Source organism: Notamacropus eugenii, chromosome 2, assembly GCF_028372415.1.
Source record: "Notamacropus eugenii isolate mMacEug1 chromosome 2, mMacEug1.pri_v2, whole genome shotgun sequence".
Taxonomy (NCBI): domain Eukaryota; kingdom Metazoa; phylum Chordata; class Mammalia; order Diprotodontia; family Macropodidae; genus Notamacropus; species Notamacropus eugenii.
In genome coordinates, this window is record NC_092873.1 from 218,969,533 (window position 1) to 218,995,747 (window position 26,215).

The 26,215-nt window shown below is 35.0% G+C and overlaps 1 protein-coding gene across 8 annotated transcripts in view; it reads left to right on the plus strand.

The window, feature by feature from the left end:
* The first annotated feature begins 12,140 nt into the window (after nucleotides 1-12,140).
* The window catches only part of EYA4 (EYA transcriptional coactivator and phosphatase 4), a 315,711-nt gene continuing 301,636 nt past the window's right edge, over nucleotides 12,141-26,215 (plus strand). For 7 of the 8 annotated variants that reach the window (XM_072643383.1, XM_072643389.1, XM_072643385.1 and 4 more), the window contains exon 1: nucleotides 12,141-12,766. The gene's annotated coding sequence lies outside the window, so the exon portion shown is untranslated. Of the gene's footprint in view, nucleotides 12,767-13,069; nucleotides 13,196-26,215 lie in introns of those variants that run through there. The other variant, XM_072643384.1, reaches the window with a different exon arrangement.

Genomic DNA, 26,215 nt, shown 5'->3' on the forward strand with positions numbered 1-26,215 from the left:
ACTGATTCTTCTTTGGTGTGATTTGAAATTTTCTCAATAATCCTGTCTTCTAAATACACACCAATTTGTTACCATACTTCCTAAATTGAGGTGACCAGAACCAAACATAATTATCTAAATATGTTGAATTACTTTATCCAGATGTGTCCCAAGAAGGGTGGTATACAGTCGGACTATAACCTCTATCATTCTGGATATTATATTTCTATTAATGTAGCCCAAGATCTTAATGGCTTCTGATTACTGTTAACCTTTACTTAACCATTCAACTTCAATTTCCTTATCTGTAAAATGGAGATAATAATAGCTAGGTACTAACCTAGCTCAAAAAACTGTTGTGAGGGCTAAATGAGATAACACATATAAAGTGCATTGCAAACTTTTTAAGCATTATATAAATGTCAGCTATTGTATTTTTAGATGAAGTAAGAAGACTGGTACTACTGACTTAATAACTGAGCCAGATTTATATATCTAAAAAGGCTAAGACACTGATATTTTAATCTTCATTATTACAGAGGAAATAACTTTTTTCCAGTCAACAATGTGATCTAATAGAAAGACAGAAGGAATAAAAATAATTTATTAAGCATTTATTATGTACCAGCTACTATGCTAAACATTGAGGATGCAAATACAAATCTAGATTGTCCTTGACCTCAAGGAATTTTCATTCTTACGAGAAAAACATCAGGAATGTGGTATACAGGGATGGGGAATTATAGTCTGGGAAATCAGAAAGATTGTGAGTAACAGTAATAATAATAGCTAATATTTTTTAGTGCTCTAAGATATGTAAGACACTTTTACAAATATCTCATTTTATCCTTACAGCAACCCTGGTAGGTATTTATTATTATTATCTATTGCTATGTTATATATAATATTAATTTTTATCCCCATTTTGCTGTCTACTGCCTGTACTTCCTGTCCTCTTTCTCATTCCTCAAACTTTTGCAACCTGATTTTTGGCCTCTACTCTCAGCTGAAACTGTTGTTAGCAATGAACTCTTGTTTGGTAAATCCCCAGTCTTTTCTCAGTCTTCATTCTTCTCAATGTAACTATTGCATTTGAAACTGGTAACCACCTTCTTCTAGATAACCTCTCCCCTTAGAGTTCTCATGACACTACTCTCTCCTGTATGACCACAACTTTTTAATCTCCTTGACTGGTTCATCACTCTTACCAAACTCCTTCACTATAAGTGTTCCTTGCACTTGCATCCTTACCATTTAGCACAGGGTTTACCCAAAGGAAGCCTGCAATAAATCCTTATAGACTTATTAACAGGATTTACTGACCAATTGAATGAGTGTAGGGCTTGAGTATGACTTTAAAGATTAAGAAAAAAATTGGATTGATGACATTCAAAAGAGCAAATTCAGTGAGGTCATTAAGGGGGTAATCAGATAGCAAGGAATATAGTGAGTGGTGGTAAAATGTAGGGTTTGGAATTAAAATTTTCTTTTAAAAAGTTTAACAATGAAAGGAAAAGAAGATGATAATTATAGGGGATGGAATGGTTAAGAGAAAGCTTAGCATATAAATCTCTTGGAGTGCTAAAATGGCATATAAACTCTTACTAATTGTTCACTAAAATACACTGGAAAGATCAGACCAGAAATCTTTCATTATAAGGTTGAATGACACTGCATTGGACTATACTTCTGTTTATAACTCTACAATCCAAGTAGTGTATTGCAGTTTTGTAATTTTCCCTACATTGACAATTGAAAAGCAAATAAATCCCCATGGTAAGTAGATCTGAAGAACTGTACTGAGATCATTAAATCTTTCATCTCTTCACCTCAGAATCAGAAAATGATAATATTTCCTTGTTGGGGAAACCTCAAATTTGAGTTTTCTCTTTCCATTCTTATCTTTAATTCATATTTCACATGCTGATTTGTCTATTATAGAACTTTTGCAGTGAATATTTTTTCATTGAGAAAATTTTACATATCTGTCCTGAGGACCATCAGACTGGGTGTTAAAATGTAAGGAGAGTTTAGGTCTTAGATTTTATTTCTTTTAAACCCTAAGTGGTTACAAGTTTAACACAAATCCAAAAGGACAAAAGTGAGATTATTAATCATATGAATGAATACAATTTTAAAAAAAAATAGAGGGGCAAGAGAAATAGAGAAAAATAGATGAAAGGAGAAAACTTAGGGAACAATTCAGTAGTTCAAAATACACAGAAAATCACATATACATTTGCCACAAATGTGGAAGTAGCAGGGGTTAGTATGGACTTGGAAGAACACCCAAAGCTTTAGACTACAAAAAAAGGGAGGGGAAATCCTGTTTTGTTTAATATGCTAATAAGACCACACTTGGAACATGATATTTAATCTGGGATGCCTCCTTACAAGAGAAATGTATTGTAGAAAAACTGAAAATTGTTCAGAGATAAGCAGGAAGAATGATTAAGGGGTTGGACAAATTGAAATGAAGTAAGATTTAAAAAATCTAAATTTGTATAGCCTGGCTAACAGATGACTAAAAGTGGGTATGATAACTGTTTATAAATATTTGAAGTTTGAGTGTAAACACCAAGGATGAAGATAAAGTATATTGTATGGTACAAAAAAAGGATTTGACTAGGAAAAAAATTCAAGAGAAAATTTAAAAGGAAATTTTATGACACTGTCTTCCCAAGAATATGTGTCTCCTCTTTATAGATGCTGTCAGGAATGAGGAAGTTTATTATAGAAAGTAGAACAGATGAGAATGATCTAACAGGTTTTTTGCAGATCAGATTTCTTGAGTTTCACAAACTAGTAGAAACCTATTTTAGTTTCATCTTCTTTTTCAAAATTGTTCCAGAAGTGTGTCTTTGTATTGAGTTTAAAAAAAAATTCAACCCAGCAGTAACAGGATTTAGGGGACTCTTGTTCAATCTTGTCTCAGACCTATTTACTCTACCTATCTAGCTCTACACAATATTATTTGTAAAGCATCAAATGAGATAAAAAAATAGTGACTACATTTTACATTGACCTCCAAGAATTTCATAACCTACCTCACGATCAAAAGCTCAATAATATTTGATTCATATTCATTTAAATTCTGCTTATTTGTGGAATTTTTTTTTTATTTCTCCAAATTGGTATCACTTGAAGTTCATAGTGACACTAAAAGGGGAGGATAACTTTGTGGATTCTGTTATGGGACCAATCTTATTATTTTTATAGTTTCAACTTATTGTATTTTCTTCTTAGCAAATAAAGCATCCTATGCTTTTTTTTTTTTTTTTGCCTAAAACCTGCCCTTCTAAAATGAAGCAGCATGGTATTCTGCTTAAAGCTGATTTTGAATGAAATTAAAATAAAATAATTTGGGTTCTTTGATCCTCTAGGAAGCTTGTTTCTCTTCACTTGTATGAAGTTCAATTGTAAAACGAAGTCATGCACATGAAAGACATGGTGGGAAGAAAATAAAGAAACTCTAAAGATGGTAAAAGGAGACCTAAGTTTTAGTTTTAGCTCTGCCAGCAATTTTCTATTTAACCTTTTAACAAATCATCTCATCTCTCTAGAACCTCAGTTTCTTCTCCATCTATAAAAACAGTGTATTAGATGAATTATCTTTAGCTGCATTAAAGCAAGCTCTAACAGTCTGTGATTCCAGCTAGTTCCCTATTAGTATAAATAACAAATCCTGTGACATGGTTACATGTATTCAGATTTGCACTATTTAAATTTATAATTATGTAAAATATGGTGCTAGATTCTAGCCTAATGGAAATATGCACTGTGAATTTGAATAATGCCACTACTTCAGGGCATTCATAATTCATACTAATCAGAATTTAGGTATATACTGAAGGCTACTAAATTCTAGATGTCAATATAAAAATTTCATTGTTCAGAAATGTTGACCATGGAGAAAATGAATCTTATACCATGAATTTTCCTCCCTCATCCTCACAACTAATTGAGTATTTCTAGCCTTCTTATGTCTAAATTTTTGCACTAATGCCATTGGGTTGCACCATCACACTTAGCCATTAGATACTGCCATCTATCTAGCTCAAGCTGAAATAAGTTTAAGATTTATTTGTCAGATGAATCAGTGCCTTTACGCTTTTGAAATCTCTCAATTGTTTGTAAATAAGCTAGAGTATTTAAAATAAACTATCAATGATAGGAGCAATAACAAGGGGTATTTAGAGTAGATCAGAATTTATATTGAGATACTATAGAACTGAGAATCAATGCCTCTTTCTATTTGCATGCTTGAAAACATTATTTTCTGGGAAACAGGGAATTAGTTCTCTTTTTAAAAACTCATTTTTTTAAAAAAGATGACTCCTTTTTATTATAAACTTAAATAACATCAACTATGAACTTTCAAATATATAATGAACAAAAATAGATGTGTGTGGAGGGGAGATATGTGAGAAACTATGAATTTCCATTGCATGCCATTAAAAAATATACATTAAGGTTCCAGAAGTCAGGGACTATTTTTAAAATGTTTCTTTATATTCTTAGTGCTTAGCACAGTTCCTAGTAATGTTTCATTGATGTTCTTCTCTTTTATTTCTTTTTTTCTTTATTCTCTTTACCAATCAATATCTTTTCTATTGATATAAACCACCCTCCCTTATAACAAATAAGCAAAGTCAAGTAAAAAGAGTTAACACATTAGCCCTCTTTGATCATGTGTGTATATATATATATATGTATGTATGTATATATATATATGTATATATATATATGTATATTGTATTAGGCAGCTTTAAGCCATCTCTGTCAAAATGTTGGAAATCTTTTTTCGTTAGTCTTTTGAAGTCACATTTGATCATTGCATTTATAAGAATTCAAGTCTTTCAAAGTTGTTTTCTTTTACATTATGGTAGTTATTGTATTGTCTCAATGGCACTTCATATAAATTTTGGAGATCCTTATACTAATTGCCACTTTCCTTGACTAGTTAGGTTCCTAGAACTTTGCTAAATCTTTCCCCTCAAGGTACTAAGAGTACCTGTGATGCATAAGGAGGTAGTTTTTCATTTTTTGAGGGCTCCAATCCTTCTACCTCCCCAAGATTTTCTTTTTTTTTTTTTAATGTTTAACAATCACTGCCATACAATTGAGATTTTATCCCCCCCACACCTACCCCCCACTACCCCCCTCCCTCCCCACGACTGCATACAGTTCTGTATAGGTTCTACATATACTTTCCTATTGAGTACATTTTCACTATAGTCATGCTATGTAGTCGTACTAAAATAAATGGAAGAAATCATATAACAAATCAAAACATGATACACAAAAACATACACATACACAAACCTGATCTGCTACATTCTGCGAATGACTTCCATATTTCTGTCTCTGAGTATGGAAGGCATTTTGCCTTAGAGAACCACCATTGGGATTTTATTAATTTTTTTTAAGAAGTTCTTGCGTTATTACAAAATTCCAAGTCTACCAGAAAAAAACTCTCGCACACTGTGGTCGTTGCTGTGCACAAAGTTCTCCTGGTTCTGCTCCTTTCACTCAGCATCAGGTCATATATGTCCTTCCAGGCCTCTCTGAAGTCTTCTTGTTCATCATTTCTTATGGCACAGTAGTACTCCATTACATTCATATACCATAATTTATTCAGCCATTCCCCAATTGATGGATATCCCCTTGACTTCCAGTTTTTGGCAACTACAAAGAGTGCTGCTATAAATATTTTTGTACATGTAGGACCCTTTCCCATTTTTATGATCTCTTGGGGATACAGTCCTAGTAGTGATATTGCTGGGTCAAAGGGTATGCACATTTTTGTAGCCCTTTGGGCATAGTTCCAAATTGCTCTCCAGAACGGTTGGATGCACTCGCAGCTCCACCAACAATGAATTAGTGTTCCAACTCTCCCACATCCATTCCAGCATTTATCATTTTCTTGTTCTGTCATATTTGCCAATCTTATAGGTATGATGTGGTACCTAAGAGTTGTTTTGATTTGCATCTCTCTAATCAACAGTGATTTAGAGCATTTTTTCATATGATTTTAGATATCTTTAATTTCTTCTTCCGAAAATTGCCTGTTCATATCCTTTGACCATTTATCAATTCCTCCCCAAGATTTTCAACTGAGAATCAACTTTGTCAATCAGCCTTCAGTAGCTTTCAGAAATGAGTATTTGCTAGTCATATATTAAGAACATTTGATATAAAATATCTTCCCAAAATCTGTGATACATTCCTATAAGTACACATAGAATCCTGGGAAAAGTGGGCTCAAGCTTAGAAAGCACATGAGGCAAAGAATTAACATACTTCTGGGTTGCTGGAAGTCCTCCTTTTCTCTAATTCATGCAATTATCAAGAAGCTACCCTTAGACATAATATAGTTTCTTCAATGGATTCCTTGTAGAACCATGAGTCCAGTATATCTGCTTGAGTGTGGGATTGTGGAGGGGATACCGATGTTGGACACTAAGGAAAAGGTTAAGTCCAAAATCCTCCAGATCATTAGATGCTCACAAGCTCTTACTTTGGCTAAAGTGAAGAGGGGAAGGAACCTTGAAGGATTTCTCTGAATCTGTCAGTTATGATTTCTTAAGGTGTGATTTGTTTAGCCATTCCACAGTTATTGGGCACTCACTTTGTTTTAAATTCTTTGCTACAATAAAAAGAGCTACTATAAATATTTTTTTTCATTCATGACTCCTTTTCCTCTGTCTTTGACCTCTTGGGGATATATGCCTAATGGTGCTACCAGTAAGTCAAAAGGTGTGAATGGTTTAGTGACTTTCAGGTCACCAAATGAATTTCTAGAATGGTTAGACCAATTCACATCTCCACAGACCATCCAACAATTTCCATGTTGTATCATGTTGGCCAGTCTGATGGATATAAGGTGAAATCTAAGAGTGGTAACTTGAATTTCTCTTATGAATATAAATATTTTTATACGGTTGTTTTTGGCTGCATTTTTTCTTCTGAAAGCTTCTTGTTCATATCATTTGACCATCTATAACTTTTATTTTTATACATTTTAATCAATTCCTTATATACCAGATCTTTATCAGAATGATGCATATATATTTTTTCAGTTGTTTCTCTTATCTGCTTTGTTTTATTTGTGCAAAAGCTTTTCAATTTTATGAAGTCAAAATTCTCCATTTTATCTTTTTAAGCATCTCTATCCTATGTTTAGTCAAGAATTCTCCTCCATTTATAGTTGTGAAGGCATTATATTTTTCCTTTACTTTCTTTATAATATTACCTTTTATGTCTAGATCATGAACCCATGTCCTATCCATTAGTTGTTGGGTATGGTGTAAGAAGGTATTCTAAACCATATTTCTACCACACACTATCTAGTTTTCCTCAAAGTTTTATTGGATAGATTAGTCTTACCCCAAATAAGTAGGTGTTCTTTAGTTTGTCAAAAACTGTGCTACTATGTTTTCTCAACCTTATTTACCAAAACTCTGGGACTCATTGTCTTTCTGTTTTTTTAATCAGTACTAAATAGTTGTGACTTGTTTTTAAAAAATAATTTGAGATCTGATACTGAAAGACCTTCTCTATTCATACTTCTTTCAGAAAAAAAAAAAACACGTCTTTTGAGATTCTTGACCTATTTGTTCTTCCAGATGAATTTTCTAAGTATTATATCCAGTTCTGCAAAATAACCCTTTAGTAGTTTTATTGCTGTGACCTTAAATCTGTAAATTCATTTAGATAATGTGATTTTTATTATGTTATCATAGACTAATGATGATCAGTTGATTTCTCTTCAATAATTTGTTTATTTCTGTAATGAGTACAATATAGCTTAAAAAATAAAAAAAAAACTGAAGTGGCAACCTCTTAAATTAAAAAAAAAAATCTATCTTAATCTGTATAATCTCACTAGAGTTCTACCTTAATTTCTTCTGCTTTCGAATTTTCATGCGGGGCTTGAAGTTAAAACTATATCATGCTTACTTTAATATTTTAATATATCTATAGTTTCATTCCTGGAAGTATTCCCTACAAGAATATAAATCACAACCTATCCATACCTATCTATCCTATGTGACTGTCATCCATATCCCCCTATAAATTCACTGTGTGGGTATACTCAATACTATATTCTAAAGCAAGAAAATTATGGAATTGACTTTCTTGAAGTTTTTATTTCACTAGTAGTAATAATACTTATGAGATATTGTTATTATTATTATGCATCTTTAAGGAAACTACTATAACAATTAGTTGAAATATTTTAACATTGGAATAAAATTGTTCTCTATTTGCAAATTTTTCATTATTACTTGCATATCTTGGCCAAATTGTTATATTTCTCCAAATGTATTAGTTTGGATAAATATAGTTAATATCACATGCTACAATTTGAAAACAGGATGGATATTCCTGCTACTGAAAACCCGTTTTTTTAATAAAAAAAAGCACAAAAATAATCAATGGTATCATATATTTTTATTTGTATTATACTTAATTGTAGACTTTTATTTTCCCCAGATTCTGAGTCCTGCTCCCCCAGCCCCAATTACAAGGCAATAACACCCTGCAAAATCTGAAAACAAAATGAGATCCAAAGGTTAAGGACAACTTGTAGCTGAAATTGGTTTATATTAAGAATGCACTTATGGATGTTTTCTGTAATTTATAAATAAACCTTTCAAGTACAATGAGGAAGTCATTTATTAAATTAGTGTCACTTGTATGATTTTTTGATTCTTTAAAGCACTTTAATTTCAATTACCCATTTTCCTAAAGATGATTTATTTTAATGATTAGGCTTCAGTCTTCAATATTGGATGAGAGCATACAGCCATATTATTATTTCATGATAAAAGCAGAGACCAGATTTGAAGACATTTGGATGTTTTAGTTACTTTTAGAAATAGAATTCATTAACTTAAATTAGCAACCATCTATAATGATTTAATAAGGAAACTGAAACTGGTGTTAGGGGGATTGGTTCAGGAAAAATGAAAATATGAAACATCAGGAAGATTTACAACTAATAATGCTGACCAAGTAACCTGGACTTAAATTTTTCACAACATGCAGAAATAAAGGACATATAGTAGAAGTGAAGATGGGAGATGGAGGGAAGAAGTAAAGGAAGATATTAATTAGGAATATACAAAAACATTTCACCTCATGAGTGAGAAGTAGAATTAATGGAACCTAAAAGGGAAGAATTAAAACTCTATTACCTCTCCTTCCCAACAAATGCACACATGCATTTAGTGCAGTTTTGTAATTATACAAGAAAGCCACATACTGTTTCTGAAAGCAGGGTCTTTTCTAGACAAGTCAATTTCAGAGAATGCATTATGGGTTATATGAAATTCATATATGGACAGTTATTTTGAAGTTAGAATTCATGATAAATTTGGTTTTTGAACTGTGAATCATAATCTATGATCACAGCTCAAAAATGAAAGGTTTTTTTTTTTCTATTATGAAAATGGTGTAAAAATGATTACCATATCAAGCAATAGCCACAGGCAGTAAATAAACCCCTTAAAAAGAAAAAAAAACTTTTTGAAATCTAGAAAATCAAAATTCTAAAAGGAATACTTTGCGGGGGCGGGGAGGATAACATTGACTTTCTCCTCACTAGAAGTCCAGAAAGGTGACTATACAGAGAGGTATTATAGAGGAAAGATCAATGAATTTGAACTTAGAACCTCAATTGAAACCCCCAATTTACTACTAGTACTTCTGTGATATTGGGCAAGTCACTCTCTGACCCTTAGTTTCCTTTTCTATAAAGTGAGAGAGTTGGATTAGATGGCCTCTAAGGTCACTTCCACTTCTAAACTGATGACTTAGGATCTTATGATTTTTTTCCAGCTATCAATGGATAGTAGCACTGTCCAAATTATCTTGTTTAGATGCAAAGCAATAATTGAACTAATACATTTAAAATGCTCTTAGAAGCTAAGGAAAATGAGGAGGAAATTTCCTGGCCAATAATACAATGGTGTGAAAAGTATAAACAAAACTAATCTTCATGCACTGTACTATTTATCTATCATATCATTAATCTGTAAGTTTACTCTTAAAAGGAATAGGAGTGGTGGCAGAAGGGAAGGATATTGAAGAGTATGTACTTTTTTAAAAAATTTCTAAGCCATAGACATTGAACAAATTATTTTAACATCCATGACTTGTATATTCAAGTGTGTCTCAAGTTCTATTTGTTTCTTTTATAGGAAAGACACTGGTAGTAAGAGACCCAACACAGGGGGAAATTAATTTATCTGTCTCAATGTTAAGTTTAAAAAAAAGTTAATTGTTGCTTCAACAGATGTTCTTTCATATAGGTATATTTAGGTAGGAAAACAATCCTGCCAATCATAAAGTTTCTCTTTTTGGTCATCAAAACAAAGAGACTTCCAGACATCAGAGGGGAAAGCTAGATCTGGGGCATGGCCCTGAACATATACTCATCTAAATCAAATTCTAGCTAATGTCCATATCAGGAAAAAAATGATGAGCAGTTTCAGTAATTTTTCTATTCATACTTCAATTCCTAAGTCTAAATATTTGTTTAATAAGGCTCTCTGCCTTAATCAGAAAGGTTAGGACAACTTCTTGACTTCTGTTTTCCTCATGTGAATGTCAGGAAGATGAGAGATAGACAGACAGACAGAGATAGATGGATGGATGGATGCACGGATGAATGGAGAGATGGATAGATGCAAATGCATTTTAATTTATGAATGGTAGCTTTCATGGCAGAAGCTTATTAAAATAAATAATCAGGTTTGAAAAGAGATGGGGACACGAGCATAGTTACTAATTGTCCTATGAGGCTTTGCACAGGCTTTGGTAAATTCTATCTATATGTAGATACACATTCAGAAGTATCAAGTAAAAACTGTTGCTTCAGCAAGATGCTTGTAAAATCATTGAGCTGAGTGAGCTGGCTCTGGAATCCAATTTTGGCTGGGCTGACCTTTGACATCTGCCCAGGATTCCCATACCTGCCCACAGAACTGAAGTGGCTCAATCCCTTCTGGTATAGCACATTCCAAAACTGGTTGCTCCTTCATTTATTCGTGTCACATAGCTATCTGTCAGAGGCTCATGAATAGCATGGGGGTGGCATTGGGGTGGAAGGGAGGAGAGGAGCAGTTAGGACATGAGGAAAAATCCTCCTATCCAGTTTCCTTTTCCTCCAAAAAGAAAAAAAGACTCCCTTCTCCCCCCCCCCCCGCCCCAACCCCATACACTCGCGGGCAAAATAGAAATAGTTTTGGCAGAAGGGAATGTAGCAGCTTCCAGTGTGTGTGTGTGTGTGTGTATGTGTGTGTGTGTGTGTGTGTGTGTGTGTGTGTGTGTGTGCCTGTGTTGGTGGAAAGGGGAAAGAAGGGGAGAGAGGGGGAGAGGGAGGGAGAGACAGAGACAGAGACAGAGACAGAGAGACAGAGAGAGAGTGAGAGAGACAGACAGACAGACAGACAGAGAGAGAGAGACAGAGAGAGAGAGAGACAGAGAGACAGAGAGAGAGAGAGACAGAGAGAGAGAGACAGAGAGAGAGAGAGACAGAGAGACAGAGAGAGAGAGAGACAGAGAGAGAGAGACAGAGAGAGAGAGAGAGAGAGAGAGAGAGAGAGAGAGAGAGAGAGAGAGAGAGAGAGAGAGAGAGAGAGAGAGAGAGAGAGAGAGAGAGAGTGTTAGGGGAGGATCCTGTAGAATTCCTCAAGTAGCAGGTGGGGAAGGGAAATGTGGTCCAAAGAGTTCTTCCAATACCCTTGGGAAAGGGAGGGGGGAGTGTGCTGCCTCAGGTAGCAGTAAAGTCTTGGCCAGGGCTAAGGAGAAAGTTAGGAGGTATGTCAGAGCCTTGCCACAGCTTACTCCCACGGTCCCCGACATCATAGTCCCATCGGCTCCCTACTCCAGCATGCCACCAATGACAGCGTTCAGCAGCCTGAACTGAAATAAGCAGAATTCAGTCTTGTCCGCTCGGTTTCACCCCGTAGCCTCCTAGACTGCAGCCTCGGGCTCCAACATCTCCCCCTGCCTTTTTGCAGCTTTGTTGTGCGGCGGCAGCCTCCTCGCTCAGTGGCAGCAGCAGCGGCAGCAGCGGCGGCGGCAGTGGCGGTGGCGGCTGTAGTCAGAGACAGGGGCAGGGGCAGGGGCAGGGCAGGGCAGGGCAGGGGCAGCTGCTGGAGTAGCAGCGGCGGCGGCAGCAGTAGCGTCAGCGGCAGCGGCAGCGGCAGCTCCAACCACCCGGGCAGGCGCCGCCTGCCACCGCTCCCCCCTCCGCACAAGTGCGAAGCAGCTCCTGCTCCAGGGCACGCTCCGCTTACCGCTCCCAAGGGCTCCCTCTCCTTTTTAAACTCAGAAAACACCACCCCCGCCCAGTGCCTCCCCCCACTCCAAACGATTAATAGTCCTGGAAACTGGGGAAGGGCCCCCTCTCCTAAGGACAGAACGAGTGTTTGACAACTCTACCAGCGTGGGGGCTTTCTCTTTGCTTTTTTGTTTTGTTTTGGAAGTCACTCAAAAGTTTTGGCCCTCTTCCTTTCTTCTTCCCCCGCTGAGCCTAGACTTCTCTCACGGACCCCCACCCTTCTCTTCCACTTGTGTACTCTAGTTATTGGGGGGTGGTGCGGGTAGCCGAAGGGGATGTCCTGTTTTCACCAGAGGAACAGCAGAGGGGAAACTTCGACATCAAGAAGGGAGGAGAATAAATAAATAAATACATACCCATACACTCTATATACAAACGGATCAGAGGCTTAAAAAAAAAGTTAAAAATTGCGGCTGTCGGGGCACCAGCAGGGTGAGTATCCCATCTTCCTAACTCCCTTAAAAGTCTGGCGATATTTTGCTTTTTGAGTCATTGTTCTTCGCTTGTGATTAGACCTTAACTCTCCCTGAGAAAATGTACCCAGCTGAGGCCGAAAGCTGCCATTGGGGGGGGAGGGGGGGAGAGAGAAAAAGGGAAAGGGGAGGGAGGTGAGAGAGAGAGAGAGAGAGAGAGAGAGAGAGAGAGAGAGAGAGAGAGAGAGAGAGAGAGAGAGAGAGAGAGAGAGAGAGAGAGAGATCAGTAACTTGGGGGGGGGGGGCGGTGAATGGTGGAGGGGATGGTTCTTGCACTATGTCCGAGTGATCAGCCTGAATCCTGTTTTCCTGGTACTTTGTGGACTTTGAACTCTGGTGTGGGTACCGGGGCTGCTTCTTCCCTGCCAAATTTTCTGCTCCACTTCAGGTGATGTCCTTCTCTCGCTTGCTCAGAATTCTATGCGTCTCGCCACTTCACTGGAAGTCTTGTTACAGGGGGTCAGGGAAATCCTTTGCGAACCCTAAGCTAGGTCCCCGCGGCCGGTTCATTGTTCCTTCCTCCTTTACTTACCTGTCCTCGTCTCCACCGTCCAATAATAATAATAGTAATGACAAATCCTGATGGATGAGCCTTCGTCAGGTTTACTCTCTTTCTCCGATTGTTTTAAATTTATATTTCGAGGATACACTTAAATTGTGCAGGCGTAAAGATGACCCATAGTTATACCCAGATGTAGGAGCGTTGGGGTGTGTTTGTGTTTGTTTGTTGGGGTGCATGAACAAATGCAGCAGTTTCCTTTTAAACTGGAGGCACAAACAGTTTCCAATGAATTTTATGAGCACGTCTACCATGGTGTTCCGTATTTAATAATTTTTTATGTGCCGTGGAACGAACAGCTTGGTGAGTTTGCCAGGATCCGTGAAATTAGCCTAGAGTTGTCAGAATTACACTGGCTGTCTATGGATGCAGTAGAAAAATTACAGTTCTCCCCTCCCACCCCCCAACAAATACAGCGTGACTATAGAAGGAAGAGACAAGGTCTTCGGTACTAGTCAAGGGGGCTCTCTAAGACTATACTATTTTTCTTTTTCGGTGTTGTTTAGTTGTATTTGCAAGTTGACAGTTTGCATGGTTCTTTAATCTGCGCATTACAGCATCCAAAAAATCTTTACTTAGTAGCACTTAAATATTATCCTTTCTTTGTATACAAAACTCAGAACAGCTTGGAGTTATTAGGAGAGTTTACTGATGGAATCTCAAGGCAGAGCAGATGGGCAAAACAGTAAGGGAGAGTTTAATTTTTGCAGACTATTAGGGAGTAGATTCTCCGTGCGTTTTCCGTATCTCCTTGCCCTGAGGGAAGAAAGTTTGTGCTTCTCAATGATTGCGTGGGTTTGCTTCCATTCATACATTCTTTCTCTGCCTCCTTCCCCTCTAAAGTGCGGGAGAAGATACTCAAACCATTCAAGAATACTAGCTAGGGAAGGTGTAGGTTCCCTTCTTGCCTGGTGCAGTATAGAAGTGCAGACATGTGTTTTGGTTTCAAGACAGTTCCACGTGGAGGACCTCCGTGTGCGTGTGTGTTGTGTACTTGATCTGTAAGGAGGTAACTGGATTCTTCGTGTTCAAACCCAGTGGGCTGTTGGCCATTAATTTGCCTCTCTGGCTGTCATTACAGACACTTCCAAAATCTGATACCTAAGAGCACCAACAGGTTAGATTTCACATTAAGGGCTCATACTTAACAGTTTTCTTTTTCCCTTACCTCTGTCTGGCTCGCACCCTGAGATGAATGTAACTGATCGAAAGAAATTTATCTTCAAGAATATGGCACTCTTATTGACAGCAACTGATTGCATTCTCCACAGGTCTTTGTCAATTTCAGCGTCAAACTCCTGCGGGATTTAGGTGGGAGCTTTAATAACGTTTAGCACAACTGCGTAATGCCAATCGTAGGCTTCTGAAGTTTCATTTAAATTTAGGAGACTGAAAATATTAAAAGGTGCTGGTGCTGGTGCTGGTGCTGTTGTTTTTTAACCCATACGACTCAGGGGGTCGCTAACAAGGATTTTCTTATAATGTTTGATATTGAAAAACAAAAAAATACATTTTTGGTTTTTTGTAGGACGTTACTTCAAGCCTTAAGCGCCCAAACGCGATAATCAGAACCAGATAAAAGACAGGGAAAATATGAAATAAATCTTTAATATTTGCCATAGACGATTCTAAGGAACAAATAACTTGTTAAGTATTTATGTGTATATTTTAGGTAAAAATGAAATATTCAAAGTAAGCTATAGAAAATTAAGGTAAACGGAAATGTGCAGTTTTATACGGGCTGGAATGCCAGAAACAGTGATATGTGTAACTAGGAGACTATTTCTTCTTTATGGCAGCAGGAGAAAAATGCAAAAAAAAAAAAAAAAATGACTGTCCTATGTTTATAGTTGATTGTATACCTTAGAAAAGGTTTAAGTTAGTCATTCCCATTTCAGCTATTAAAAATTATTGTGCAAGACAGTTTTTCTCAGTTTAGCCTTTCCAACTAATACAATAATATTTATCTTAAAAAAAACCTTTTCATTTTTTCTGATTTCAGAAACATTTCAGTGGCTATTTTTTCTAACATTAACACATTTAAAAGAATTTAGAAACATCTGCAAATACTAAGCTTCAATGCTTAGAATCTAGTAATATGCAAAAATTTGTTGTACACATAGATTAGAATAAAACATTAAATCTATTTGAATTTATTTGGTTCTGCCTTTTTATAGAAATAGTATTTGAGCTGGAATATAATTTATTTTTCTGAAGTGTTTGCTATCCATATCAATTTTACAATTTTCATATATTGTAACCTTCAGTCTAACTTGGAGTTAAAGCATGCAAAATACAAAACTTTTTCAAAGTTAGTTAAAATTATCATTTTCAGTAATTATTATACTTCTAAAAATGAATATTTGAAAATGTCATCTTTAAAAGATATATTAAGTTCTTTTCTTCAATATGAAAAATATCTCCTTATATATAAAGAGTAAGAGAGAGAGAGAGAGAGAGAGAGAGAGAGAGAGAGAGAATTGTCTGTGTCAGAGAGTTCTCTTTTTCCTTATGTTGAGTCTTTGGGTGTAAATAAATTGTACACAGCCACTGGAAATACAGTGTCCAGTTTCATGTTTTTAATCTCTGTTGCAAGCTCTAAATGATTGATGCTAAATTCTAAAAATACATTTGTGTGGCTTGGCATTTTATTTTATTTATTTTATGCAGTGGAATTAAATTAACCATATTTCTTAGAAAAGTAAAGGGGGTATAATAACCATAACTATTGTTATGAAAGTTGAGTACATTGGATAGTTCACATTCCATCTTTCAAATGATAAAATTAAATGTGATTCAGTCATTGAAACCACACACCTTTTATACAAAATTCGAGTAGAGGGGAGATAATCCTTTTCAAGACTTAGTGAAGTGTCAGGTAATTTAAGACTGGAAGTATTTATTATGTTTTTCATTATCTTTTTTTCTGTTAGGTAAATGAAGGGACATTATGAACTTTGAGTGAAACAGGTCTCCCTTTCTAAGGAGTTTATTCAGCATAGTTCTACATTGCAGCTGCTGATCATATTTCATAGAGCTGCTAAAGCACTTAAAACCTAAAATTAGGTACTGTCTGGTAGTAAATATTTCAGATCACTGCTTTAAGAAATAAATAGAAAAGTGTGTTAACAAAAGTAGAAGACATTTTGAATATTGCCTCTAGAAGATGAACAAATGTATCACAAGTCTTGCTAGCTGATTGAAAATATCTTCTTATAAGTTCTCTTACAAATGGATAGGGTACTTGCATTTCTTAAACTCTTATAATGCTCCACTATGGAGAATCTTAAACTAATTGTATTCAGAAACATAGTGAAGGATTTTATTACAATGGTTACTAGTTGAAAGAAACTGATACTAGTAGGCACTGGATGTAGTTGCAAGGCTTCACTGTTGAAGCTTTCTCACTGACCTAAGAAGTGAAATGATCATTCAGGTGCTTCATACATTGGCCAGTGTGTTATTATAAATTATTATAAAATGTTAACCACATTTAATTTTAAGAAGTTTGTTATTGCATTCAGCATTTAGGCATATTTTAACTTGGTTATTTCAAATTTTTATAAATTTAATTTGGACCTGCATACAAGAAAATAAGCAAAAATAGCACATTCCAAAGCAGTAATACAATTTTCAGATACTTTTCAAGTATTCTAAAACCCTGATAAATACTTAGGTTACATACATGTATATGTATATATGTATATATGGAAAATAGATATAATCTGAAGTTGTTGATATGTTGCATGTATATATATTTATGTGGATATGCATGCCATATAACATTTACACATATATGTATGTATGTATACATGTGTTGGTGAAACTTTATTTTACTATCTGCTTTATTCCCTGTGATAGTTGACCATGTTTGTATGAAATTTTTTCCTATGAAAGAAATACAGTATTGTAAATGACTTCCATGGATGTCAAGGAAATTAGGTAGGGTTGTTTCATTGTAAAATAGAGAGTACTTCGAGTTATCAAAATCACATTTTTACAGGTGGCTATGAACTGCTTTAGTGATTTCATTAATGACTCTTGTCACCTCTTATGTCATCGAAAAGTGATAATTGATCTTGGAACCCTGAGACATTTGATATTTGAAACCTCTAGGCTTTTGGTTGGCCCTTTTCTCACCCCTGAGATTTCAGTACATGGTAATATTGAAGACATAAAGCATTTTGCTATTTCAGAGATTCATAATTCTCATATTTAAAATTCTGTGGTATATTAAATATGTAATTGACAAACTTAGTGACCTAGAAAAGTTGAATTGCTTTTGACTGTAATTTTTGAAACATGGGAAAAACATCCTGTGTTTTCTTTGGGTGAGATATTGAACATTATCCTTTAGAGACAGGTTTTTGTTGTGGAGACTTTGGGCAAAGGCCAGTTATTATCATTATGTAGCAATAATTTCAGAGTAGAGCTTCATTAGGATAAAGTAGCAGACCTATCATATGTAGGAAGAATGCACCACTTAAAAGCACATTTCAAAGTAAGATATGGTTCTTTATCCTCTGTTTTGCTCACTTTAGACACACTGGAGCTCTATAATCTCACGACAGTTATGTAAGATTTAATGTAGAAAAACATTTTCTTTTTGAACATTATGCATTTTACCAAATGTTAAGCATAGGACATTAGATTTTTTTCTGGTTGTTTTTCTTATTGACACAGATTGCAAGATATTTTATTAAGTGTTCATATTGATCTTAAATATAGAGTGCCTTTAATGGTCATAAGTACTTTAGAGAGAGATTTTTTAAAAAGTATGTAAGTCATGCTTAGCCATGTTTTGGATGAAAAATTTACCTTTTATAATGTCAAAATTTGGATCTTTGATATTCCCCAAAGGAAAATAAAAACATCACTAGTACTCTCTTTAGATATGTTTAAAGAAATAATGCTCAAAAGAAAATAGTTGATAGAGTTTCTTTGGCCTAGTGGGTTATGCTTACTATATGTCAAAGTCTCCCCAATTATTTCACACTATTTTATGATGTAAATCCTGTGCAAGAGCTTTGTGTGTATTTTCTTGTGTTTTTAGCATGCTGTTGTCCCCAAATCAGGAGAAACTGTTAAACAGTTAAAATTGTTGCAGTTTTATTTTGCATTAGTAAAATTAGTCCCATATATATATACATATATATATTCATCTTTATAAACACATATACATATATCCACACATAGATACACACTTATATGTTGTATGTTTATATATGTACATATAAATAATAATATATAGCATTTATATAGTGCCTATGTGTCAGGCACTGTGGTAAGTACTTTACAAATATTAATTCATTTGATCCTCACAGCAGCCCTGAGAGGTAGATTCTATTGTTATCTACATTTGACAGTTGAGGAAATTGAGGCCAACATCTGGTTTAGTTACTTGCCTAAGGTCACACAGGCTGTTACCTGAGGCAGGATTTGAATTCAGGTCTTCCTGACTCCAAGTTCCTGGTTCTATCCACTCTGCCATCTAGCTGTTTAACATACATGTTACATGTATATGCTTGCATGTATGCATACGTATTTACACATATATGTATGAATATGTGAATATAGAGATCACACCATTCATTACTGTACTAGCTGACATTTCTCAAAGTTGATACTCTATTTACCCTTTAGAAATTGACATATGAAGAACTATTACTAATACTCTTCTTGTCTCACTTTTTTTTGCCAAATGCAATAGTTCTATAGAAATAACTATAATTAAATCATTAATATGAATAAATAAACTCATGTCAGTAAGTTTTGGTGAGCTAAGTGGCATAGTGTATAGAATTCTGTGTCTGGAGTTAGGAAGAGGTGAGTTCAAATCCAGCCTCAGACAATTGCTAGCTCTGTGAACCTGGACAAGTCACATAACTTCTGCCTGCCTCAGTTTCCTTAACTGTAAAATTAGGATAATACTAGCACCTACCTCACAGAGTTTTTTGAGGATCAAATAAGATAATATTTGGCATTGCTTGCAATTTTATCCATAAACGCATATAGTATCCTATATGCTATATTCTATATTATCCTATATAGTTTTACTCTGTGTCTTCCAGGTAAAATTACGTATACATTTTGGAAGTCCTTGTATAGACCCAACATCTATACATTGCATTTGATTTCTGATTCTGAATTTCTTTGTGTTCAAGTATTTATTTATTTTTGCTTTCATGGGTTGAGCATATTGAAAGGGGAAACAAAATGTAATTGACATGATACATCTTAGAATCCTTGAGATTTTATACAATGTTAGTTAATTCATTTTTTCGTTATCTTATCTTTTGAAATTAATACCCATTAAAGTCGGTTACTACCTTAACAAATCTAACCAAGAATCAAACATAATTCTAATGCCCAATTTCCTTAGGCAGATTTTTGAGTACTCTTGATATCTTAGTTGAAGATTCACTCAAACTGATAAATCCATCAAATATTCCAATGTTTCTGAATGACATTTAAAGCTTACAATTATGACTCTGACTTCCTCCCCTCCCCCATGTTATATTTCATCCAAGAGAAGAAAAACTGGGTTTAGGTCTCCTTTACTTACTTTGTATGATTAAAAACCACCACCACCACTATTCAGTTCCCCTCAAACAGAGTTGTTCACATAGTAGATGTTTAATATATCCTTGAGTATTAGACCATTAGAGTCAGAAAGGACTCCAGAGATGATCAAGTCTAATCCTTCATTTTACAGATGGAGTTGTTTTAAGGGAGGAAAAGTGACCTAGAATCATTGGATCATAGAAATTACAACTGGTAGAGACTTTAAAGACATATAGTCAATCCCCCACCCTTTAGTTTACACAGGAAACAGGTTCTGAGGAATGAAGCAACTTACTCAATATTACACTGTAAATTAATGACTAAGGACAAGAATATGAGTCCACTTGATCCTAATCCAATCTTCTTCCCATCATAACATGGTAATGATGTTGCTGACAAAAATGCAGAAGAGAATATTATGGTATAAGTATTCTTTTCCACTGCTTATGTGTGAACTGTTTTACTTGAAAACCATTAGAACCTTACAAAATATGTAGTTGTCGCTTGCTTTACAGATTTCATATTTACTTTGGGAGAACCAGATAGTCTGCTTAGTCATTACAGGGTGTAAAAAGCATTCAATATTCAATAAATATTCATTCGGTCCCCAGCAGTCACAGAGCACTCTAGTCTGGGACAGATAAATAAATAAAATAGAATTATTCCTCTTAGGGAACACATAGTCTAGTTAGGAGATGTGGCAAGTACGTAAATGGCTACAAAATAAAATGATACATCTGTGGATAAGAAAGTGGTATACCAAATTCTATTTAAAGTTTGATTGTAGAAAAATCATTATTGACCCAAGAAATCTAGGTAGTCATCACTGAGGAAGTAGCATTTGGTCTGGAGCTTAAATGATGGGTAGAATGTCAACTGACAGACAGGACAAAGCCCATTAGGTAAGGAGGCCATTTAAGGAATGCAGTGGGTAGGAATGGTTGGAAAATCTAGTTTATTAATGAAAGGGTTGGAATAGACTATGTACAAGGTCCCTAAAAGTTCTAGCATACTAGGAAATTATGATTTAGAAGCAGATTTTAGAGATTACCCAATAAAACCCTCTTATTTTGTAAATGAAGGTAGTGAGTCTTAGAAAGGTCAGATGACTTGTATAAGGCCCCACAGTCAGCAGAGTAGCAAATAACAAAGTTAAAATTCCATCTCTAAGATTCTGCCTCTAAATCTGCTGCTTTCTCCAGGATGATGATGTTGATGATGAAGATGGTTGTTGCTGTCTTTTCAGTCCTCTCTGCCTCTTTATCACCCCATATAGGATTTTCTTGGCAGAGATACTGCAGTCATTTGCCATTTCCTTCTCCAGTTCATCAACAGCTGAAAAAACAGAAGCAAACGAGGTTTAATGACTTGCCCAGGGTCACATAGCTAGTAAGAGTTTGAGACCAGATTTGAACTGATGGAGATGACTCTTCCTGATTCTAAGCCTAGTGCTTTATCCTCTGTACCACCTAGCTGGTGATGGTGATGGTGATGGTGATGATGATGATAGTAGGTAATATACCACTTACTATCCACCAAGCATTGTGCTAAGCACAGCCTGTTGCCTCTTCAGCTTGGGTGAAGCACGTATAAAGTGGAGATAAACCTGGACAGGTAGGCTAGGGTCTAATTATGAAGGATCTTCTATGCTATTTTAATAATATTGAATTTTGCCCCATAGACTGTAGGGAGACATTGACAAGTGTAATGCTGACTTAATGAAATATTCTCAGATGTAACCCAAAATACCATAGTGTAGTTTCAGATTTCTAAGACAAGTCAGATCTGAGTGGGAGACTTTTTTAGGGACCTTAAGTAAACTGGTTGCTCCAAAATGGTCCCAGTTTTGATCTATCTCTTTCTGGAAGCCTGGATGACACTAATGCTTTTCCCGGAATATTCAAGGTAGAGATTAGAATTTCTCAGCAACCAATCTGTGGCTTTTGGAATAAGCTTAATTTTCTTTCATCTGAATACTAAAAGGCATTAAATTGATTAGAAACAAAAAAAAAAACCTCAGCAACATCATGGCAGTGTGGAAAGAATGCTGAATTTCGAATCATAAGACCTGAGGTTGAGTCTTAGCTCTAACACTTGCTACCTTTATGACCTTGTCTATGTCATTCATCCTTTTTGGACCCAAGTTTTGTTACTTGTAAAATGGGGGTGATGGTAGAGTAGCTAGACAACATCTAAAACCATCTCCAGATCTAGATATATGATGCTAAAGAGGCAGGGAGATAAAGGGGAACAAAAACCTTAATGGGAACCAGGAGACCTGGGTTCTACTTTTCATTGCACCACTAATTTACTATGTGACCTTGGACAAGTGATATTACTTATCTGGGTTTCAATTCCCCCATGTAAAATTAGGGATTTGGACTAGATATTTCTTAATTTGACTTTGAGTTCAAACCTACTAGACTTTCTCAAATGAAAATGTCTAGCAATCTTTGATTAAAACCAATGATTTTCAATGTCTGATTATAACTAAGTTTCTCGACAAATATGGATGACTTCCTTTGTGACTCTAACTATTTTCTGTCCTGTAGATTGTAAATGTGAAAATGTGACTAAATTACAAGGGATATCAGTGCAACCATTGGTCTATGCAGTCCAGTATATTTTTCCCCAAACATTTATGGTTAACGTATGACCAACATGGGATGTTTACTATACCAGCTGCGAATATTGCTATTGTTGTCCATTGAAAGAAAATCAAATAGTGGGAGAGTCAGACAGAACAGAAGGCCATTTAGTAGAAAGAAAATATTTTTTAACTCTGCACCCACTTTTGAGAACCAATTTTGTAGCCTACCATGAACTGCCTTGGTATATCTATGAATATAGTATGGATGCTAGTGCCTTCCTTGTCTTTCAGTTTATTTTCGTTGGACCTATAACTACTGTCTAATAATCTTAGATTTTTTTTTTAGAATCAAGCACATGTAGGACAGATGAATTTCTTCCACAGGTGGCTATCCTTACCTATGCATGAAAGCCTGAAGTAGCAGGGAACTCATTACTTAGTACCTAGATGTTTAAGATAATCCTCTATTTGAAAATATCCAAAGGGTATTGCCATTCAAATGCCATTTGCATTTTCACCCATGTGTACAGAATCTTACTGCCTTTAACAAATGTGTAAATAAGAAATTTGACTTAGACTCTGAATATTTCATTTAGCGTTTTCATCCAAGAACACATATTTGAAAATCAGACTGGTATATGTTGATGGAGGACACAAAAAGGTATTTGACAACTGTATAAGATCTCACATTTGATTCCTTTGGGTGGGGAAATATGGCATGTAGGAGGTAAATCTCTGTGTAGGAAAGAAGTTTGAGTCACCTGAGTTTACTGATCTATTCACAATCCCTTTTCTGTTCTCTTGTCTAGGATATTTTGATGATTCATTTCAAAGAAAGTAGCTATCATCTGTCTTTCACCAGAGGAAAATGTTTACTTTAGGGGAACATTTTCCTTTATTGGACTGCATTGTCAGAAACATATGAAGTTCCCTGTAACATGATATGATATACCTTTTATGTTATATCTTCATAGGATTGAAATATTCAGTGTCACATCATGTCTTCATTTTTTATAAGTGGAATGTGAAACTTTCTTCTAAACAAGACTTTCATACCTTTCATTTTATGCTGAAAAATGCTTAACAAACTTTTAAAATAATAATAGCTTTTACATAGCACATCAAGTTTTGTAGAACATTTTATAAATGTTGTCTCATTTTTATCCTCACAAAAACCCTGGAGCATAGGTTATATTCTTGTCCCCATTTTTACAGAGGAGGAAATCAAGGTAATGTTTGACACTAGATTTGGCCTCAGATCTTCTTAACTCCTGGTCTAGAACTTTGTCCACTGTGCCACCTAGCTGCCTCATTGGTATAACATGATGCTCAAAGTTTCAAACACAAATCCTCATTTATGTTTTTAATTACAAACAAAAAAATTAAATTGCATAGTCATTCTATGATCAAGTGCTATAACTAATCTCTATGCATTCTTTAATCGATGCTCATCTATAAATTTTGTTTAACAAATAAACACACAGCTTACTGTTACTGGAATTAACTGTAGCCTAAGCATTTTTTCTTAGTATTAAGGATGTGCAGTAAAATGTCCTCAAAATATTAGGTGGTGCAGCACACAGACAACTGAGGAAGACCTCAGTTCAAATCCTTCCTCAGATACTGCTAACTGTGTGGCCCCTGGGCAAATTATTTCACTTTTGTCTGCCTTAGTTCTGCTGTCTGTAAAAGAAAATAATAGCTCTTACTTTGAACTAATTAAAACTTCAGTCTCCCTCGGTTTTCCAACCATGAAATTGAGATAATAATAGCGTTTGCCTATCAGGTTCATTGTGAGGATAAAATGAAATCATTGTAAAGCACGTAGTGTGGTGGCTAGCATTAATAAATTCTTGTTCCTTTCTTGTTGAGAGGATCTAATGAGATTATGTGTATATGGAATATGGACATGTACATACATAAACATGTACATTTACACATGCAAGGTGCTTTGCAGACCTTAAAAACTGATATTAAGTTATTATTTTTATTAACTTGTTATTAAGATGCTATTAAAAGAGAAATGTATGTGAATACTGAGAAAATCCTCTTTTCATTTCCCACAAAAATATATAGGATGACTTTATCTCCCATGTATATTTGGGCTAGACATGTAAATCTTTTTAATACGTGACAGAAAAATAATAATGATAACCATATCTACATGATTCCAACATATCCCTGCTTGCAATTCATCTGACACTGAGGAATATCTTGAATAGAGATTTATCTGTCTCAGGCCCCTACAAAAATTTAAGTTGTTCCTAAATTAGTGAATTCTCCCAAAGAAAATTAATTTTAAGCTTATCCCATTGGAATCCTAAATTTGAATATTTGTAGATTGAGGTTTTATATGGTAGCTTTCTTTCTTAATGTTCAATAAATGAATAAGATATATTTACTTGCCCTCAATGGGCTTACATCCTAAAACAGGCAGATAATAACGTAATCTCATAAAGTCTTTCTGCATCAATGCTACTTTATAAAAGATTAAGTTGTATTGTTTATCTCTCCTTCTAAAAGATGAGTCTTTAATCTACAGTCCATGGATAGATTTCAGGCAGTTTATAAGTTTGTTTTTTTATGTACTTTGATCACTATACTTCAATGTAATTGATTTTCTTTCTAATACTATGCATTTTATTTTATTTTATGAATACGAAGATATGATTCTAGAAAGGGGTCCATTGAAATCATCATACTGACAAAAAGGCCATGATACAAAAAAAACCCACCCCTTATTGTAAAATCCAGACTTTGAGCAAATAAGGTATTTTTGACTATTATGTGAATACCCAAATTAACTTATAAAGGGTATATGAAAAAAGATGCTATCTGCACCCATAGAAAGAATTGAGAAATACAAGTATGTATAGGATAATTATATATATGTATATAATATATATGCATACACATACACACATATTTTATACATATATACATATACACACACACACACACACACACATATATATGTCTAATGATGGCCATCTTTAGAGGAGGGAAGAAAAAAAGAAAAAAAGAAATTTACATGTTAACTTTCTTGTGTATTTGAAAGGAATGGCAAGTTGTACATAGCAGATTTGCAATTTCATGTGTAATCATTTTTTATTATACTATGTTATGGAAATCCTTGTTCTATTACATAAGTTAAAAATAAAAAAATTTTTAATAAAAGAATCTCATTGCTTCCATAGTCATAGATTACACTCTTCTGTAAATTACTTAAATCTACCAACATATGATGGATTCTAGGAAGTAAGAAATTATATTTCTGTACCCACTTCTATCTTATATAATGCTTAAGTAATTTTTAGTACTTTAAGAATCTGTGATTTCAGTAGAATAAGGATTTTCTCCATGGGTGGGAATCCTAGCTTATCTCCAGTTTAGTAGATGGCCTGTGAGAGCTGCTGTGGCCTAAATCTCATAAACCTGATGCCAATTTGGGGATTTACCTCTCTGGACATTGTTGAACTGGTCATTAGAGGACAGGTAAACAGATATAAAGTCCCTCATCAAGTCTGTACTTGAAGCTTTTCCAGTTTGGCCTCAAGTTAACATAGCCTTTGGGGACCCAGGGTCACTTCCATGTCAGGATGAGGCATCAGAGTAGAATTTTAGTGGAGGAGTTTGTATAAACTAAAGAATAAAAGACATATTTCTACTTGAGGTTTTTGATTTTGGTTTCTCAT